The 14,148-nt window shown below is 49.3% G+C and overlaps 1 protein-coding gene across 1 annotated transcript in view; it reads left to right on the forward strand.

Moving 5' to 3' along the window:
* Positions 1–3,563: 3,563 nt before the first annotated feature.
* The window catches only part of ASH2L (ASH2 like, histone lysine methyltransferase complex subunit), a 65,024-nt gene continuing 54,439 nt past the window's right edge, over positions 3,564–14,148 (forward strand). The window contains exon 1 of the mRNA XM_082255224.1: positions 3,564–3,605. The gene's annotated coding sequence lies outside the window, so the exon portion shown is untranslated. The remainder of the gene's footprint in view (positions 3,606–14,148) is intronic.

Below are 14,148 nucleotides of genomic sequence, written 5' to 3' on the forward strand. Positions count from 1 at the left end.
TCAGAGGAAAAGGAAGTGCTGCTAGAGTAGGCTGAACTTATAGGCTGCATGACCCAGGGAAAATGGCTGCCCCATGGGATTGCATGGGAGGCTCCGTCAAAATGGCCGCCGGAAATGCTGTCGGAACGATCGTTCAGCTACCGCAAAATGGCGGCGGATGGCGCCAAAAACAGCATGTAGATTGCCCATAGAGAAGCCAAACATGCCTGCCCATACCTAAAATGGCGGACCGCGTGGATTCACCCCGCTGCGGCCGCCACACACACAGTCTGCACCCCCAACAAGCACCGAAGTGACACAGGGAAGGGGACACCCAAAAACATACAGCACCGCAGCGCATGCACAAACGATCCCCGCAGGGACCGCATCAGGGAGTCACACAGGCACAGACATGGGGGACACACAGCAACACAGGACTGCCACCCCAGACAGAGGCCCCACACAGAAGTACTTACCTGTACCAGATGGCGTGGGGTGCCTCTATGAACGGAACTCCCTGTCCCTCATCTGACAGGGAGTGCCGTTTGCCAGGGACATGACACTGCAGCATCGCAGATGTGTCCTGTGAGGTAGCCACCTCACGGCTGCATCCCTGCTGCGAACAGGGATGGGTCGTTCATAGTGCCAGGGCAAACCATAGCTGAACGCTCGATGGCGGGCTGGGGGTCCATCTGACCCTCTGCCCTGGAGAACCAGGGCGGTCAGTCCGAATCCCAGCACCGCATGATCCATCTTCATCCGAAGAAACGACTAAAACTAAAGCTGACAAAATAAACAGCTAGTAAAGTAAGAGAAAACTGACATTTTCAAAAGAAAATCAAATAAAAAAGATTAGATAGGCTGAGACAGTAGCCCCAGCACAGGGAAGCCTAACTACTCCTGACGCTAGGCAGATTAAAACTGAGTTGGGAGTGGTCACTGCAGGGGGATATTGACCAGATGGGACAGCCCCCATGGGTGTGTATATGCAAATGCCTTTGTTCTTTTAACTAAGTCTTTATGCCTAGCTACTCCTGCGGAGCGGAAGTCAATACCCAACAGTGATGACTTAGAGGAGGCGGCGACTGTCGGAGGACGTAAGAGAAAAGTTATTTTTCTCCTTCACTGATGTGCATTGATGAGGCTGCACTCATATGCAGCTCTGATGGCCAATGATAAGTGGCACTGATGAGCATTTACGGGCAATGAGAGGCAGTACATGTAGGCAGCATTGATGGGCAATAATAAGTGGCATGGATGAGCACTAATGGGCCACACTTATGGGCAATGATAGGCAGTACATGTAGGCAATACTGATAGGCACACTTATGCATAATGATAGGTGGCGCAGATGAGCACTAAGAGGCAGCACTAATGGGCCGCACTCATGGGCAATGATAAGCAGCACGGATAGGCGGCACTTATGGGCAATGATAGGTGACAATGATAGGACACAGCTGAACCAAGATTTGGGTCGTGCCGTGTTCCAGGGACAAAGTGCGCCCGCAATTGCCATGCACCCCCGCGGTGACACTGGGGTGATGTCACATGACGTGGTTTCAGAACAAGAGACCCCCCCCGTCATTTGTCTATATGGCAGGTGGGAGGTAGGGTTGCCACCTCATCCCTTTAATCCAGGAAGGATACATAATAATTACACAGGTTCTGAGGCTAATATAATGCACATCAGTCACTAAGTGGGTTTAATTACCCCCTTAATCAGCCTCAGAAGCTGTGTAATTAATGTGTGTCCTGGTTTAAAGGGATGAGGTGGCAACCCTAGCGGGAGGTAGATCAAACCGCAGATTTTTGTTCAAAGCGGAGTTCCGGCCAAAAATGTTTTTTTTTACCTAAAAATACCCCCGGGACAGTCAGGGCTAGTGCATTTCAGCAACAATAGCCTCTGAACTGTCCCCTGTTTCACTTACCTTTTAGAAGAAATACTTACCTTGAAAATGTCTTGTCCAGAGCTGCCATCTCAGGTGTGGGCAGCTGAAGCCAGAGCATCCTCTTCGGTGATGTCGGAGTCCCAGAATGCCCTGCTGGTCCCTTCCGGTGCAGGCGCGTCATCCCTGCACAGCTTCTGGGCATGCCCAGAAGCTGTTCAGAAGGGAATGATGCGCCTGCCCCGGTGTTCTATCAGATTTCCCTACCCCATCAGATTTCCCTACCTACGTCATTTCCGGTTGAGATCAGCTGTGGATTCGTCATGCAGCAGCTTGTAGCTGCGTCACACATCCTATGGGCATGCGCAGAATAGGTAGGGAATTTTGATAACAACGTAAGGGGTCAGGCAAAAGTCCTAGTGTGCATGCACTGGCGCATGCGCACCAACGGGTCGGGCAGCGGTATCTCTTATAACAAACATCCATCTGATCTCCATGGCCCACACTGCGCAGACCCGACACTGCGCCGAGCCTGAAAACCCGATCTCCACGCCCCACCCTGCGCCGACCCGACAATGAGCGTGTGCGTGTGGGTAGGGAATAGGATTGTCCCATTGTCGGCTCAGCGCAGTGTGTGCCATGGAGATCGGATGTATGTTTGTTATAAGGGATGCCGCTGCCCGATCCGTTGGTGCGCATGCGCCCGCTCATGCGCAGTAGGATTTTTGCCTCACCCCTTACGATGTTATCAAAATCCCCTACCAATTCTGCGCATGTGCAGTAGGACGTGTGACGCGGCTACAGCTGGTGCATGACAAACCCGCACCGGAAATGAGGTAGGTAGGGGATTCTGATGGGGTAGGGTTTTCTGATAGAACACCGGAAGTGACGAGCAGGGCCAGTGCAGCTGCATTGACTCCTGGGATTGATGATGCTCATCTCCCAGGAGTCAATGCAAGGAGGAAGTGACGGCACGGGCCGCAGAGGAAGGTAAGTATATTTTCATTAAAAACAAAAGATGTAATTATCCAATTCTTTTTCAGCTTTGTGTAAGCTAGCGGATGGTGGAAAGTTCATTTTTAGGGTGGAACTCCGCTTTAACACATTGAGCACAAAAAAAAAACAACATTCCCAGTCAACTACTGGTTTCAATTCTTATCCCAGCACTGGCAGTTTACAAGTTGAAATGCTTCCTGCTCTGCTTCCTTGAACTTCTGGGTCTTCACCAGAAACTGATAACAATGGACAGTGCAGTCTCCAGTCAGCCTGTTAGCTTGGAGAAGATGGGGAATTCCCTGCCATCCTAGGATATGGGGCTGTGTAATAAACCTTCTGCCTTTACAATCACTTTCATCGCATATGATAGCCAATGCAGACAGCAACACCATGAACTGTCCTCAGCAAACCCCTCCTTCCCCTTTCTGTATCTCTCTCTCTCTCACACACACATTCGCTCTACACGTGGTCACGTGTCTTCAATCCAATCTTCCTTTCCCGCGCTTTTCTCAATTACGAACCCCAGCGGCTCCTCCCCGCCCGCAACAAATATGGCCGCGGCACCCTTCCTTCTCCTCACTGCGCAGTTTCCGCCATGCCCCGCCCAGGCTCCTCCCGGCGGCGCGCGGCCCGCGGTGTGTTGAGTGTGAAGATGGCGGCGGTGGCGGAGAAGGAGGGTGCGGAGGCGGGAGGAGGCGGAGGGTCCGGCTCTAGCCCGGGAGGGGGCGGGGATAACCGGAGCGGGTAAGGAGAAGGGGGGCGGGGCGTGTGATGGTAGAGATATGAGGGGGAGGGGGGTGTACTGCTATGCTGTGCTATGAATGGGGGAGGTGAGTGTGCATTGCCATTCAGCTGTGGCTGCACTACAAGTCCCACAATAATGATGGGGAGCAGTGTATGGGAGGCTCCAGTGTCCCCTCTGTGTGTCCTGCACTATAATGGCTCCTCTGTAGGGGGAGTGGCTTGTTTCCCATAGCAGCTGTTCTGTTTCCAAGGATGGAGATGACGGTATAATGAGGACCCCGAGCAACCGGCTGAGTTCTTGTTGGGGATTTGCGCTGTGTCTGTTGCTCTGACCTGAATTAAACACACTTATGGTGACATATCTATAGAATTTAGCATCCTTTGTGTTGATGTGCAAAAGCGCAATTCATAGCGCGCGGTGCGTCCTCATTTCACATCTGCCTTGTGGTCCCTCAACAAAACCGCGCAACTTGTGACCGAGCCATGTACGGGTGACCGATCCATGTACGGGTGAGGTGACCGATCCATGTATGGGTGACCGATCCATGTATGGGTGACCGATCCATGTACGGGTGAGGTGACTGATCCATGTATGGGTGACCGATCCATGTATGGGTGAGGTGACCGATCCATGTATGGGTGACCGATCCATGTATGGGTGAGGTGACCTATCCATGTACGGGTGACCGATCCATGTACGGGTGAGGTGACCGATCCATGTATGGGTGGGGTGACCGATCCATGTATGGGTGAGGTGACCGATCCATGTATGGGTGAGGTGACCGATCCATGTATGGGTGACTGATCCATGTATGGGTGACCGATCCATGTATGGGTGAGGTGACCGATCCATGTATGGGTGACCGATCCATGTATGGGTGAGGTGACCTATCCATGAATGGGTGACCGATCCATGTACGGGTGAGGTGACCGATCCATGTACGGGTGAGGTGACCGATCCATGTATGGGTGGGGTGACTGATCCATGTATGGGTGACTGATCCATGTATGGGTGACTGATCCATGTATGGGTGACTGATCCATGTATGGGTGACTGATCCATGTATGGGTGACTGATCCATGTATGGGTGACTGATCCATGTATGGGTGACCGATCCATGTATGGGTGACCGATCCATGTATGGGTGACCGATCCATGTATGGGTGAGGTGACCTATCCATGAATGGGTGACCGATCCATGTACGGGTGAGGTGACCGATCCATGTACGGGTGAGGTGACCGATCCATGTATGGGTGGGGTGACCGATCCATGTATGGGTGAGGTGACCGATCCATGTATGGGTGAGGTGACTGATCCATGTATGGGTGACTGATCCATGTATGGGTGACTGATCCATGTATGGGTGACTGATCCATGTATGGGTGACTGATCCATGTATGGGTGACTGATCCATGTATGGGTGACTGATCCATGTATGGGTGACCGATCCATGTATGGGTGACCGATCCATGTATGGGTGACCGATCCATGTATGGGTGACCGATCCATGTATGGGTGAGGTGACCTATCCATGAATGGGTGACCGATCCATGTACGGGTGAGGTGACCGATCCATGTACGGGTGAGGTGACCGATCCATGTACGGGTGAGGTGACCGATCCATGTACGGGTGAGGTGACCGATCCATGTATGGGTGGGGTGACCGATCCATGTATGGGTGGGGTGACCGATCCATGTATGGGTGGGGTGACCGATCCATGTATGGGTGAGGTGACCGATCCATGTATGGGTGACCGATCCATGTATGGGTGAGGTGACCGATCCATGTATGGGTGGGGTGACCGATCCATGTATGGGTGGGGTGACCGATCCATGTATGGGTGGGGTGACCGATCCATGTATGGGTGGGGTGACCGATCCATGTATGGGTGGGGTGACCGATCCATGTATGGGTGACTGATCCATGTATGGGTGACTGATCCATGTATGGGTGACTGATCCATGTATGGGTGACTGATCCATGTATGGGTGACCGATCCATGTATGGGTGACCGATCCATGTATGGGTGACCGATCCATGTATGGGTGAGGTGACCTATCCATGAATGGGTGACCGATCCATGTACGGGTGAGGTGACCGATCCATGTACGGGTGAGGTGACCGATCCATGTATGGGTAGGGTGACCGATCCATGTATGGGTGAGGTGACTGATCCATGTATGGGTGACTGATCCATGTATGGGTGACTGATCCATGTATGGGTGACTGATCCATGTATGGGTGACTGATCCATGTATGGGTGACTGATCCATGTATGGGTGACCGATCCATGTATGGGTGACCGATCCATGTATGGGTGACCGATCCATGTATGGGTGACCGATCCATGTATGGGTGAGGTGACCTATCCATGAATGGGTGACCGATCCATGTACGGGTGAGGTGACCGATCCATGTACGGGTGAGGTGACCGATCCATGTACGGGTGAGGTGACCGATCCATGTATGGGTGGGGTGACCGATCCATGTATGGGTGGGGTGACCGATCCATGTATGGGTGGGGTGACCGATCCATGTATGGGTGAGGTGACCGATCCATGTATGGGTGACCGATCCATGTATGGGTGACCGATCCATGTATGGGTGAGGTGACCGATCCATGTATGGGTGGGGTGACCGATCCATGTATGGGTGGGGTGACCGATCCATGTATGGGTGGGGTGACCGATCCATGTATGGGTGGGGTGACCGATCCATGTATGGGTGGGGTGACCGATCCATGTATGGGTGGGGTGACCGATCCATGTATGGGTGGGGTGACCGATCCATGTATGGGTGGGGTGACCGATCCATGTATGGGTGGGGTGACCGATCCATGTACGGGTGGGGTGACCGATCCATGTACGGGTGGGGTGACCGATCCATGTACGGGTGGGGTGACCGATCCATGTACGGGTGGGGTGACCGATCCATGTACGGGTGGGGTGACCGATCCATGTACGGGTGGGGTGACCGATCCATGTACGGGTGAGGTGACCGATCCATGTACGGGTGAGGTGACCGATCCATGTACGGGTGAGGTGACCGATCCATGTACGGGTGAGGTGACTGATCCATGTATGGGTGACCGATCCATGTATGGGTGAGGTGACCGATCCATGTATGGGTGACCGATCCATGTATGGGTGAGGTGACCTATCCATGTACGGGTGACCGATCCATGTATGGGTGGGGTGACCGATCCATGTATGGGTGGGGTGACCGATCCATGTATGGGTGGGGTGACCGATCCATGTATGGGTGAGGTGACCGATCCATGTATGGGTGAGGTGACCGATCCATGTATGGGTGACTGATCCATGTATGGGTGACCGATCCATGTATGGGTGAGGTGACCGATCCATGTATGGGTGACCGATCCATGTATGGGTGAGGTGACCTATCCATGAATGGGTGACCGATCCATGTACGGGTGAGGTGACCGATCCATGTACGGGTGAGGTGACCGATCCATGTATGGGTGGGGTGACCGATCCATGTATGGGTGAGGTGACCGATCCATGTATGGGTGAGGTGACTGATCCATGTATGGGTGACTGATCCATGTATGGGTGACTGATCCATGTATGGGTGACTGATCCATGTATGGGTGACTGATCCATGTATGGGTGACTGATCCATGTATGGGTGACTGATCCATGTATGGGTGACTGATCCATGTATGGGTGACTGATCCATGTATGGGTGACCGATCCATGTATGGGTGACCGATCCATGTATGGGTGAGGTGACCTATCCATGAATGGGTGACCGATCCATGTACGGGTGAGGTGACCGATCCATGTACGGGTGAGGTGACCGATCCATGTATGGGTGGGGTGACCGATCCATGTATGGGTGAGGTGACCGATCCATGTATGGGTGAGGTGACCGATCCATGTATGGGTGAGGTGACTGATCCATGTATGGGTGACTGATCCATGTATGGGTGACTGATCCATGTATGGGTGACTGATCCATGTATGGGTGACTGATCCATGTATGGGTGACCGATCCATGTATGGGTGACCGATCCATGTATGGGTGACCGATCCATGTATGGGTGAGGTGACCTATCCATGAATGGGTGACCGATCCATGTACGGGTGAGGTGACCGATCCATGTACGGGTGAGGTGACCGATCCATGTATGGGTGACCGATCCATGTATGGGTGAGGTGACCGATCCATGTATGGGTGGGGTGACCGATCCATGTATGGGTGGGGTGACCGATCCATGTATGGGTGGGGTGACCGATCCATGTATGGGTGGGGTGACCGATCCATGTATGGGTGGGGTGACCGATCCATGTATGGGTGGGGTGACCGATCCATGTATGGGTGGGGTGACCGATCCATGTATGGGTGGGGTGACCGATCCATGTATGGGTGGGGTGACCGATCCATGTATGGGTGGGGTGACCGATCCATGTATGGGTGGGGTGACCGATCCATGTATGGGTGGGGTGACCGATCCATGTACGGGTGGGGTGACCGATCCATGTACGGGTGGGGTGACCGATCCATGTACGGGTGGGGTGACCGATCCATGTACGGGTGAGGTGACCGATCCATGTACGGGTGAGGTGACCGATCCATGTACGGGTGAGGTGACCGATCCATGTATGGGTGAGGTGACCTATCCATGTACGGGTGACTGATCCATGTATGGGTGACCGATCCATGTACGGGTGAGGTGACCGATCCATGTACGGGTGAGGTGACCTATCCATGTATGGGTGACTGATCCATGTATGGGTGACTGATCCATGTATGGGTGACCGATCCATGTACGGGTGAGGTGACCGATCCATGTATGGGTGACCTATCCATGTATGGGTGAGGTGACCGATCAATGTATGGGTGACCGATCCATGTACGGGTGAGGTGACCGATCCATGTATGGGTGAGGTGTATCTGAATCCGCCACAATGCGTGTGGATGGAACGGGCGTTCCCACATGCAACACCATTCCGCATGTTGCAGCCCATTCACTTTAATAGGCCGCTGCCCTGTGCGCATTTGTTTCCCAAAAGAAGAGTTGTCGGTTTGAATTGATCGACCGATATCGGTTTTTCGTTGCTGATAACCAATATTTTTGCTAATGCATATCGATATTGGCCGATATTTTCGTACATTTAAAAAAAAAAAAAAAAAGAAGAATGTATATTGTATTCTATTTTTATTACTTGACCGGTACTCTTGCAGACAAAGAAACAGGGCGCCCAAACGACCAGTGAATAAAAATCCTGTGTATAACCTCAGCAGCTCCGATGGGGACTCCTGGGTGCAGAGTCACATCAGTGAGAAGGCTGGAAGTTAGGAAGCGCTGGTAATAATTGTAGGGTCCTTTCACACGGGGCAGACCGTTTTATGATCCGCTCCGGCACTTTCTCTTTTTTTTTTTTTTTTTTTACGGACACGGATGACACCGTATGTCCGTTTATCATCCCACGCATTTGCGGATGATAAACAGAGATAATGTATGTCAATGGGATTGCGGATGACACCGCTGACATCCGTTTTTGCGTCCATTCCGTTTTTTTTAAACGGGGAAAAAAAATAGGGTTCTCTTCCATTCCAAAAAACGGAACTGATCGGAAAGGACGCAAATCGGTTGTCAGCGGATTCCCGCAATCCCATTGACATACATTATGTCCGTTTTTTTTTTTTTATCCGCAAAAAAATGGAATGAAAAACGGACATACAGAGCGCCCGTGTGAAAGGACCCTTAATGAAATCAGTCACAAACACCTGATGGTAAACGGCATAGTAGTGCAAAAAACTTAAAGGCTTCACTCCAGTGTCAATGTTGCCAACAGGCGTCCGTGCCGTCCCAAGGATGGATGGATGCTCGATGTGACAGGGCTCCGGGTGGACCAACGGTACACAGACCGATACAGGAAACACTTGCGCTGGACAGCTGAAGAGGTGGCGGCATGGGAGGTGACGTCACTCCACCGTGCCGGCCACAGACAGGAAGAGCCTACGATTCCTACAGTGGAAGAGCCAATGATCCCGTCACCGTGACTCTTGCCGGTTAAGTGACGTCATCTCCCGCGCCGCCACCTCTTCAGCTGTCCGGCGCAAGTGTTTCCTGTATCGGTCTGTGTACCGTTGGTCCACCCGGAGCCCTGTCACATCAAGCATCCATCCATCCTTGTGACTGCATGGACGCCTGCTGGCGACGTTGACACTTGCCAGAAACCCAGCTAGCAGTACATCGGCGGTGGGGGCAAGTACATGGGCTCAGCCTGACATCCGACCCAGTGTGTGTTTTTAACTTCTATTGATTTTATGCAATAAACTGTGTAGTTTTTCCCACCACTATGCCGTTTACCATCAGGTGTTTGTGACTGATTTCATTAATACAAATATTACCAGAAGCGCTCCCTAACTTCCAGCCTTCTCACTCAATATTTGGAATATCGGCCAGTTTTGGGGCTGATACAGATATTTCGGAAAAAGTCAATATCGGCCCTCGATATATTGGCCTCCGGAAGATTTACCCCCCTTCGTGACCAGGCCATTCTTGCGATACGGCACTGCGCTACTTTAAGCACTTCCCGCCCGCCCTATAGGGAATTGACGGCGGGAAGGTGGTTGCATTATCCTAACTTGCCGTCATATGACGTCTGCCAGGGGGGGGCGCGCAGAGCGGGGATTGGTGCTGCAGTGTGTCACTCTGACACACCGCATCTCCAATCTCGGTAAAGAGCCTACTCACGTAGGCTCTTTACCATGTGGCCAGCTGTGTCCAATCACAGCTGCTCACATAGTAAATAGGAAGAGCTGTTGATCGGCTTTCCTCAGTTCGTGCCTGACAGGCACGAGTAGAGGAGAGCCGATCTGCGGCTTTCGTGAGGGGGGGGGGGTCTGCACTGGTAATCAGAGCATTGATTACCAGTACAGACCTTTGGAGGGGGGGCCACTAGAGCCACCAGGGATGCCCACCCATGGCCACCAGGTATGGCCACCAGGGATGGCAATCAAGGCTCCCCGTCATTGCTGCCCATCGTTGCTATCTATCATCATGAGACCAATATGTATAGATAAGACAATGTATTAAAAGGTCAAATAAATTTTATTAAAATAATATATTAAAAATTGTATTTCTCACAAATACAACAAACAGTATACAAATATATTTAAAAAAGAAAAACGAGTAGCATAGACGTAAGTAGCACAGTAGTTTTCTACACACAGGGGCAGTTATTGGAACAGAACCTTGCTGGCTAATGACACTGGAGCCTGGTCAGCCTAATGTAGTAACAGTAGTGCCCAAAAAGGTGCCCGACATGTTTCATGAGAGACCGCTTCTTCAGGGTCTGTTGGATTGGGGTACATGCATCATAAATGCTACTAAATATAGAAGCAAAAAAGAAGAGCGGAAAAAAAAAATGAATTTCTTCATAAATTTAGGCCAATATGTATTCTGCTACATGATGTTGATAAAAAAAATTCCAATAAATGTATATTGATTGGCTTGCCCAAAAGGTACAGTGTCTACAAACAATGGGATATTGTTATTTATTTACTAGTAATGATCAGCGACATAGTGGGACTGCGATTTTGTAACAGAAAATTGGGCACTAACTGACACATTTAGGGTGGTACTAATACAGTGATCAGTGTAAAAAAATATGCACTGTCACTGTACTAATGACACTGACTGGGAAGGGGTTAAAGTGATGCTAAAATCGTCTTGTGTGTGTGTTTTTAAAAATAACAAACTTTGTACTTCCCTGTCCTGTGCAGTTGGGTTTTGCACAGAGTGGCCCGGATCCTCGTCTTCTCGGGTCCCACTTCTGTGCTCCTGGCTCATCCCTCCTGTTGAGTGCCCCCACAGCAAGCACTTAACCACTTAAGCCCCGGAAGATTGTACCCCCTTCCTGACCAGGGCCTATTTTGCGATTCGGCACTGCGTGACTTTAACAGACAATTGCGCGGTCATGCGATGCTGTACCTAAACAAATTTGGCGTCCTTTTTTCCCCCACAAACAGAGCTTTGTTTTGGTGGTATTTGATCACCTGTGTGATTATTTTTTTATTTTTTTTTTTTTAACACAAAAAAAGAGCGTCAATTTTGCAAAAATTACAATTTTTTTTATATGAAATTCCCCAAAAAAAATGTAAAAATCAAAATTTTTTTAACATTTTAGGCCAATTTTTTTTTTTTTACCATGTTTGGTAAAAAAAAATCGCAAAAAGCGTATTTTGATTGGTTTGCGCAAAAGTTATTGAGTTTACTAACAAAGGGAAAGATGTTTGTCATTTTTGTTGTTTTTTTTAACGCGCAATGGCGGCGATCTGCATTTTTTTTTTTTTTTTTTGCGGGACTGCGACATTGAGGCGGACAGATCGGACCCTTGACTGACATTTTTGACACTTTGGGGTTACCAGTGTCATTACTACAGTAATCAGTGCTATACATATGCACTGTTACTGTAAAAATGATACTGGCAGTGAAGGAGTTAACTGTATTGGAGAGGGAGGGGTTAAGTGTGTCCTAGGGGCGTGCTTCTAACTGTGATTGGTGGTGGCTTGATGTGTACAGTAATCAACGGTCCTACATAGTAGAACCGTTTGATCATCATTCTTACACAGGGAGAACTGAAAGGCAGCTTGTTTACATTAGCCGCCTGCCTTTCTCCCGCTGTCACGGACGAGTCCGATCGTGAGTGCGATGTCCGGGCACACACGCGGGGGGTCCGTGACCGCGCCTCTGGCGGCGCGCGCTCGCTCCCAAAACCCTTACAGGCTAGTGACGTAGCCCTACGTCGCTCTGCCTGTGAGGGGCTGACTGCCGACGTAAATAGTCGTGCGGCAGTCGGCAAGTGGTTAAAGGCACATACAGCTGCAATTCTATCGTGCAAAATTATGGTAAGATCGTACCGCGTTTGGGATGCCATTTAGAATGTACGGCACCCAAACGTGATTTATATATATAAATGTATTATTACATTTTTTATTTAATTTTATGAATCTAAATAAATAAATTTTTCCAGCCATTATCAGCACTTTTTCAACCAAAAGGCTGCTTTCACACTGAACAGTTTGTGAATCACTTTTTCATTCAAAAAAAGCACAATAAAAATGCATTTCTTTAATATGCATTCCTTTAATACTATGTATGTCTTAACACTGTTCCATTGCGGTGTTAAAAATCCTGGTTGCTGCACCTCCCCATTTGAAATGCATTAAAAACACACCCGCGTTGCATTTTTAATACCTATGAAAAAAACACACCTTAAATGTGGCAAAATCACACACGTTTTCAGCGACCATTATCGTCCCTTTTTTATATTCAATCAGCAAAATGCCGACTAATCCTATTTTCGGCACCCAATGTTTCGGGGCATCCATAGGGATAAGACCTGTGAAATAGGTTGTATGTTTATGTGGCTGGAGATGCAAGGTGCTGTGTGCAGGTAGGCTATATACAGTTCCATATATATTTGGGGACAAGCACAATTTTTATACTGTTGGCTCTGTATGCCACCAGAATAAAATTAAAACAAAACAATCCAAATGAATGTGAAGTGCAGACTTTCAGCATGAATTCAAGGGGTTGAACATAAATAGAAAGTAAACAACTTAGGAACTGCAACAATTTTTGTATAGTCCCCCCTACATTTTTAGGGGCTCAAATGTATTTGGACAGATTAGTAAAATCCTAAATAAAATGTTAATTTTTAATATTTTTTTTGAGAATCCTTTACTGGCAATGACTGCCTGAAGTCTGGAACCCATGGTGGACATTACCAAAGACTGGGTCATGCTTTGCCAGGCTCTAACAGGCTCTAACTGCAGCTGTCTTCAGTAGTTCTTTGTGGGTCTGCCTATAGTTTTACCTTCAGCAAGGTATGCTCAATTGTGTTCATATCTGGTGATTGACTCGGCCATTGCAGAATATTCCACTTCTTTTCCTTCAAAAGCTCCTAGGTTGCTTTTGCAGTGTGTTTGTGGATCATTGTCCATCTGTACTGTGAAGCACCATCTAATCAACTTTGCTGCATTTGGCTGAATCTGGGCTGACAGTATATCTAAACACGTGACCGAAGCAGTCGGATATATTCTGCAATAACCAAGTGCCACTTGAAGCCATGCATGCCCATGCCATCACATTGCCTCCACCATGTTTTTACAGATGTTGTGTGCTTTTGGATCATGAGCTGTTCCAAGCCTTCTCCACACTTTTTTTTTTTTTTTTCTTCCCATCATTCTGATACAGTTTAAATTTAAGGCCCGTACACACAATGGGAAAATTTGTCCGACGACCGATCTGCCGATTTTAGCATTGTTAGTATGGTGCTTTCGACAGCCAACTCCGACTTTTCGGCTGACAAAATCCTGATGTGCAGGCTATAAAATTTTTTAATTTTAAATCTGATCTGATCGTGTGTACGGGGCTTTAGTTTCACCAGTCCAAAGAATGCTTTTCCAGAACTGATCTGGCTTTTTTTAGATTATTTAAATTTTTTTTTTTTAGCAAAGTCTAATCTAGCTTTTCTATTCTTCAGGCCTATGAATGGTTTGC

Source organism: Pelophylax lessonae, assembly GCF_965119305.1.
Source record: "Pelophylax lessonae genome assembly, chromosome: 4".
Taxonomy (NCBI): domain Eukaryota; kingdom Metazoa; phylum Chordata; class Amphibia; order Anura; family Ranidae; genus Pelophylax; species Pelophylax lessonae.